The sequence below is a fragment of the Cryptomeria japonica genome, chromosome 3 (genome assembly GCF_030272615.1).
Source record: "Cryptomeria japonica chromosome 3, Sugi_1.0, whole genome shotgun sequence".
Taxonomy (NCBI): Eukaryota; Viridiplantae; Streptophyta; class Pinopsida; order Cupressales; family Cupressaceae; genus Cryptomeria; species Cryptomeria japonica.
In genome coordinates this window covers 839,139,985-839,148,213 of record NC_081407.1, presented here as the reverse complement: position 1 = coordinate 839,148,213, position 8,229 = coordinate 839,139,985, and positions in this window count along the sequence as shown.

The window sequence follows — 8,229 nt, the reverse complement described above, 5'->3', positions numbered from 1 at the left end:
CTATGTGTAAACGGTGGCAATTTTGGAAGGTTAAAGGATAGTTGAGAGGAAGGAAGGAGGTGGCTTACAACGATGGAGAAAAGGGTATTGGCTCTACAGAATAGAAAGTAACATGGAACACGGAAGAAGATTTAATAGGAGTGACATATTTTCATTCGGACAAAATAGATGGATAGGGGATTTTTGTCATCGATTAGAAAAACATAGAGGAGTCAACAGAGAGGATCGATTTTGGAGTAGGAAAAAAATTTGTAGTACGAAAAAGAGATAGTAGTAAGGAATAGATGTTTCATGGCTTATCTAATCTAAATAAAGAATTGTAAAAGACTATTTTGAGTTCTATTATATTATTAACTAATGTTTATGATGTTTTTATGTTAATTTTGTTTGATTGTAGTATCATGGGAAATATTCTATCTCATTAGGCGTTCCTATCATTGTTAGTGATTTTTGTCATTGTTCAAGGATCTTGTCAATGTTGGTTAAGATAGTTGGCGATTGTCTGAATAGTCAATTGTTTAGAATTGAATTTCTTCGTGTATGTAGTCTGTAGTGTTTGAGAAATTGAAATCTTGTGAGAATTGAGAACTTATGAGAGGAGTGTCATTATCTACTAAAGCAAAGCAACTACTAGTTGGTTGTTGATATTGGTTTATCTAATTCTTCAAATCCACATATATAAAGATTATTTCTGGTCCATGAGGCTCATTTTTGTCACCCAAATTTTATCTTATAAAATCTATTTTATTATAATTTTTAAGGAAAATAGGAGAGAGATAATAATTTTGTTGAGAATCACAATCTTAGCACATTATTTCCTATTTCTTATATTTTTTCTACTTGTGTCTTCATTACTCATTAAGAGCATCAAAGGAAGAGCTAAATCTTCCTTAAACCTTAATATGTATGATTCACGTATAAGTTATGACCCTAAATAAAATTTAGAAAGTATCTATAGGTCTAAACTTGACTATATATCTATCATGGATAATTTTTTGGATAACTAAATAAATATGACTACTAGGATGTTCTGAAAAGGAGCAAAAGTAAGCTAATGGTGGAGAAGATAAAAGCTATGTATATTAAAAGTGAGATTCCTTTTAGTATCAAATATGATGAATTTATCTTGAATCCTATTAATGAATCTATAAAATTGAAAATTTTCGTCTCCCTACTATAAATTGGGTGTTAGAGGAAGAAATGTTTTTAAAATCAATATATTAAATCTTGAAGATTTTAGCTTGTCTTACCTAGAGGAAAGTATAATTCAATTTGAAAAGACAACTTAGAAAATAAAATTTAATAAGAAAGGTAAGTTTTCAAATACTCCTAAAGAACAAAAATTAGAAAAAAATTAAATATTATAGAACTCCTAAAAATTTACAAGAATTAATCATGAATAAAAAGAGGAAATATGAAGTAACTTGGGCTAGTGTAACCATAGGTTTTAGTTTAAGCCATTCCAAATGATTAATCATGACTAGCTAAAAATTTTCACTCTATCCCACTACAATGTATAAAGGAGATAAGATCCATAAGGTACTATAATTTGATTCTACTTTTCTAGAAAGACTCTTGTTTTACAAGAATTCTAGGAAGGTTGCCTATTATTGAGATACCAAGTGCATCCAATGAGAAGTCAAAGAGGAGAGTAAAATGTTTTTCATATCAACATTTGAAAGATCATAATCATATATAAAGAGGAGGAGTTGGTTGAGAAACTAAACAAATCAAAAGGATTAAGAAACCAAACTACCAAAGAGAAACAAGTAAACAAGGTATTATAACTAATAGACTTTATGGGCCAACATTTGCCTCCTTATTATATTATTTCTCCAAAAGGACCATTAAGAACTTAATAAAAGAACCATTCCAAGGGACCTACCCTAAGATTTAAAAAACAAAATTTACCAATTACATAGTATAAATTGCATATTTTAGAGAAGATCTTTCTTTGAAGAATCAAATATTGAATCAAGTGGAACTCCATCATGCTAGCCCATGACCCAAAAGGTCAACCCTCAGAAAGGTGTAGCTCTAAACTGAATTCTCAAGCTATTGGTCTTAAATGCTCAAATCATAGACACCAAATTATTTGACAACAATCTATATTGAGATCCATACATATAGAGCTCCACTATATTATCTTTGGCTCTTTTGAGGGTTATAATTATAGATCACAATCTTGTGAATGTTATGGGAAACCATCCATATTGAGTTCAACATAAAACAATCCCTTAATTTTCTCCAAAAAATCAAACTTTGTAATATATACATTCTTCAAATTTATCGGGATCTATAATGAAAGATGAAAGGAAAGCATGAAAGTAAAGCCAAAGATACTTCTCATGAAAACCAACATCTCAAATTGAGAAGCTAACTTGAGATGATGGAAATTTATCTAGCCTCTCATGCCACCAAACTCCAAAAGTGAAGGCTTATAGTGCTAATGCATTATTAGCACCATCTAAAGAAGAATTTGTTTATAAGAGCTTCATCATTTTGTGAATCCTCATCCTCAAAGAAAATAAAGTTCCCTTCATCCAATCGATCTTTGAGTATTACTTTAAGATGATCATTGACTCAAATTTTACAAATCTATACTACATGATTCTTTTCCTTACAATAAAAACATGTATTTTCTCTTTTATTTTTACTTGACCATTTATCATTCCTTTGTGAATATAATGTTTCTACCTATTGAGCATCATATTTTATATCTTAGTTTTTTCTCTTTTATTTAGCTAGAAGGTTTGAAACCATATCTTCTAAAGTTTGTGAAGTTATCTAATTGAGTGTAAAAATAATATTATTATATTTTTAAGGCAAGTTGTTTAACAAGATAGATTTAGCATTCTCTTCATTGACTAGAGCCTTAACTTATACTAGCTTATTAACGAGAGACCTCAAAGTACTTATAATATTTGAAATTGTGATTTCATCTTCCATTTTGAACCTAAAAAATTGAATTTTTAGGGAGAATTTTGTATTAATTTATTTTTCTCCAAATAATTTATTTAGATTATCCAAAAAAATTATTGATGATTTATCTAATTCTATGTGATGTAGTTTAGAGTCAAGAAGAGAAATAACAATAATAGAATTGCATTTATCATATCTACTATTCCAATTGAATAACTTTATTGCATCTGTAGGTTATTTTTCCTTTCAACTTACTATTCCCCATAAATTCTTATTCATTAGTTGCATTTGAAATTTCATTCTCCAAATATGGAAATTGAATCTAGAATACATGTCTAATGGAATATCCAGTAGAAGATGCATTTAAATACAATTCCTATTAATCCAAAAATATAGCATAGCCTTATAATAAAATCATTACAAGTCATTTACTCCATGAAAACTAAAATTTACTTAATATAGTGGAGAATGAAGGTTTGAAATGCAATAGTACTATTGTCATACTTAAACCTTTACACCATATCACTAAAATATGTAAATCCTATAAATGCATAATATTCCTACCATAAAACACTAATTGATGCATAGGGGTATAAATGAAGTGCTAAGAATGTAATCGATGGGACTCACCACATTTTTGCCATTACCAATGTCTAATCATGTTTCATAAAACCCTACAATCATTTTTCTTTTGATAATTTATAATGTAATGATTCTAAATTGTTGTTACTTTCTTTTTCTCAAAATTCAGAATAAGAAAATAATTATGTGATAAAGTAGTTGAGTACTTGAAAAACATGCTTACTTCAAATATCACTTCCTTAGCCCCTGCAAAGGAAAGCCACTTTGCCTCTGTGGCTATATATACTCATTCACCACATATTTAACTACTATCTTCCTTTTATATACCCTAAATTTCTTTGTAATTTTACTTCTCTGGGACATCTACACCATGCCTCCTTTAAAAGCATTGCATAGTCATAAGAACAATTTAATACTTGTTCAGAGATAAGTAATGGCTACAATTGAAACATGGTTTCTCAACATGAAGTAGATGCTCTTTTTCCATCCATATTGAGCCTTCCCATCATTGTCATCTTCTCACACTTCCTATGGGTATCAACTATCCATCACGCAATAGACTAAATGCCTTCTACAAAATAATTTAACACCATTTTCATAACCATTCTAATACCAAATCAAACAGGAGGGTAAAATGTCATTCATATCATTATTTGAAAGATCAAAAGAATATATAAAGATGAGAAGTTGATTGAGAAAGAAGATAAGCCAAAAGGGAGTAGAAATTAAACTACCAAAATAAAAACAAAAAACAAGGTAATATAAACAACAAACACACATCAACAAGGTGGTCATTACTCATTGACTAGGAGCAAGAAGAAATTCATAATTTAGCTAAAGGGGTTCAAGAGAATTTGTCTATAGGATAATATATTCTATGTAAGTGTTGTCTCCTTCAAGTGTATTTATAACTATTGATACAATGGAGGGATGCCAAATAGAGAATTATAAGGAGGATAAAGAAACATCTTTAAAAAGAGATATTAAAGTAGATAAAGCTAAAATAAATGATGCAACAATCAACATGTGGAATAGAGAAGAATTACAACAAAAATCATTAAAATATCCAGTAAAATAATAATATTAAGAGATGTAAAAAGATTAATGTAATGACATGCAATATGTGGCTATGGTTCTAACATGGTTGAAGTTGAGTCTAGTAAAAAGGAAGAATGTGATAATACAAACTGTATATACTTTAGTTATTATAGCCAAGATATAGAAAGAAATACAAAATAAAAAATCTAGAATCCTATCTAATGGTAGATTAAATGAGTCAAGAGAAGGAAATTCCTATTTAAATCCTAGGATGCACCAATACATAAGCTACCTCCATACACCATAACTTATGTATTGTTGCAATCCTAAGAGCTAGATGGTTGTTTCCCTAATAGACTGTGATTGGGAGATTAGAGATAAGAACTACCAAATTACTAGAGTTAATTGAACTAAATAAACTTGAGAATAATAGGTTAGGTCCATGAATCATGTTGTTCAAACATTAAAAAAGTAGTATCTAAGATGAAAAGGTTAAAAAGGAATTAACCCAATAACTTGAGCAGTTAAATTGTAAACGATTTTCCTTTCATAGAGAAATTTTGTTTACTATAGAAGAATAAACATTTTACCAAAATTATGTCTTTGTTTTCTTTAAGAATAAGGGAATACCAAAATATTAATAACAGAGTGTATTAGATGAGAAGCCCAAATGCAATGAAGTTTTATTTCTATCTCTTGGGTGGAATTTTGAAAAAGTGTTTTTGATTTAGATTCATTCACATCCTAGCATAGTGTACTATAATAATTGAATGGAACATTTTATATTAGATATAGCTTCATCTAATGTTTTCTTTCCAAATAGAAAGGTGTCATATATGAAGAGTGCATGAGTAATGGGAGAGGAAGCCACAAGGAAAATCATTGATTAAAATAAAAAATCCTGCACTCAAATGTGCTAGAAAAAGTCTATTTGAACTAGTGTTTATTGAAGCCAAATTTATCAAGAACTACTAAGAGGATTTCTTTATTTACCCTATCATACTCTTTCACTATATCTAATTTTTAAAATATTGAAGAGATTTTATTTTCTTCAAATTATTGTAAAGCATCATGTGCAACAATTCTGCAAGAAAAGACAAAGCTATATTTAGGTCTTCTAACAATAGTCCTGCGACTTCCCGTTTCCTTGCCGTTGACATATCTGATAGTGAGATTTACAAAGAAGATGGAACCACTTCATCAAGTGAAAAAATGTTAGCAAGGCTAGCCAAAATTTCTATTGTAGCTAATATTGCTTCCGCTATAGACAAAAACCCACCCATTGATGAAATCAGTGAACAATCTAAAGACTCCTCTTTCAATGAAGATGCTATGGAGAGTAATGGTGAAACCAATAATGAGCCCCTTAAATTGGTGCCAAATGACTCCTTTTCAAGGTCCCCTCTAGTCAAGACTCAATTCAAAGATTCTTTAGAAGGTCTAAACATTCTTGAGGACTATGGGGATGATGATGAAAATTAACAAAATTTCTATGATGGTGCTAATGAGTCCCATGATTGACATGTGCTAGTGGAGTTGTAGGATTTGAGCACTATGGTTGATCTTTTAGAAACCCCTCAAACTACCTATGGTGTGAAAGGAACAAAGAGTAGATCAGACATCTTGAGAATTGAATTGAAAGCTTGGTTAGGATCATTACAAATTTGATGCAAAAGACAGTTATGAGGAAGGTGATCATTGGTAGAAAGATAGAGAATGAAGGAGGAGAAAACCAAAGGAAAGAAGACCAATTCATCTTCCATCTAGGAATCTTAGCTAAAGTAGATGCTTGAAGGATGGGGTTGCATTGCTTAGTCTCTCTTTTGTTTTTCCTTAGTGTTGTTTTTTGGTTTGTAGCTATCCTTAGGCTAAACTATTCTAAACATTACTAGTATGTTATATTTTGAATAGATTAAACCAAGAGAGGCCCAAAGCTTTACATAATTACAAAAAACAACAAGTGACAAAAACCAAGTACTCATGGGGAGTGACGGCCTAAGACCATGATGCCTACTGCCAGAAATGAATAAACACTAGTAGGAACCCAACATAACAAATTAAACCTATACCATCTAGGGAAAACTTGGCTAACTGAGGGAAACAAATGGAAGAGGAAAATGTGAATCTACAGAAAGTAGGAAATAGTTGAAATAGCAGATGTGAAGGAGTTCACGTGGAGGGTATCATGGGAGATCTAGAGGAGGAAATGTAGTGTGGGATGGAGGAACTCTATGAGTTCCAACATGTGACAAGGATGCTTGAATCGACAGATTGTCTGTCTCTCATGTTGTGGAGGGTCTCAGGGAATTTGCCAAGAATTTGGATGCGTCTTCTTCTTCTAATTGCAATAGGAAATGGTCGACTCTTTTTGGTTCTCATCCCAAGGGTAAGTCAATTTCCCCTATCTCCCACAGTGCAGATCTGGCATCGAGTTCTTTCTCCATCTCTATCTCGAATTGCATTGTGGATAAGTCCATGGCAAACTTGGCCTCTGTTTTGGTTGGCAAATTCATGGGATCCCACCCTAATATTGATTTTGTTTGGGCTTGGGTTGCCCATAAATAAAAAGGGAAAGGTCAGATTGAGGTGGTTGCTATGGCAAATGGTTTTTTCTATTTTTCCTTTGTCTATGATGAGGATTTAAGATTTGTCTTAGTTCAAGGCCCCTGGATGTTGGGTAAATCTTGTTTAGCATTAAAAAAATGGGAACCTGACTTTAACCCTAAAGGTTCAGAATGCAACGAAGCCCCCATTTGGGTTTTCCTTCCTGGCCTTCCCTTGGAATATTGGGATGAGGAGATCTTTTCTACTTTGCCTTCTTGTTTTGGTGAACTCCTATCTTTGGATGGACTACATGACTATGGTAAAAAAAAGACTGGTTTATGCTCATTTATGTGTGAACATTAAACAATCTGCAGATCTCCCCCTTGAAATATCTTTTAACTTGAAGTTGGGAAAATGGGTACAAAAAGTGAAATATGAGTCCATACCCTTCACTTGTTTCCATTGCAAAAAAGTTGGACATTAGGCTAGGGACTACCTGAAATAACCCCCTGTAATGGTGAAAAAGGGGTGATGAGGAGATCAAGTGGAAAGCTTTTCCCTCCTCAAGAAAGGAGTGAAAGTTTCACAAAAGGATCATCTTCAACCTCTTTCACACATTACATTTGAAAGAGGGGGTTGAATTCACTAGATCCAATATCAATGGAGAGAGATTGAATGCTAAGTGAATTGGAAAATGAATTTGGAAAGTAAAAGTAACCCCTCTTTTAGAATGGATATGATAAATTAAGTGAATTGAGACTAAGTGTAAAGATGATGAAGAAATGGTTATAACTTGAGATAGAAATGCAGGATGAAGCTATGCACCTAGAATTAGCAGTAAAATATCGAGAGAAAGCTCTCCTGTAAATTTAAGCGAAAGTTATCAAGACCATGTTGAAAGTGTAATTGGTCCTCCAAAAAATCCGTGCGCCGAAAAGGAATTTTTCATCTCTAAAAATGAAGCCTAAACCTGCAAATACAACTGCCCACCTGCAACCTACACATAAAAAAGAGAAGACGTGTTGTTGGGATTGGGGGTTTTCCTTCAGGTCAAACCTTAGTTTTGGAATTAACCAAATGATGAAAAGTACTTGCAAGTAAATGAAAGTAAATGATTGAAGTAGAATTCACGTCAAGAGAGGA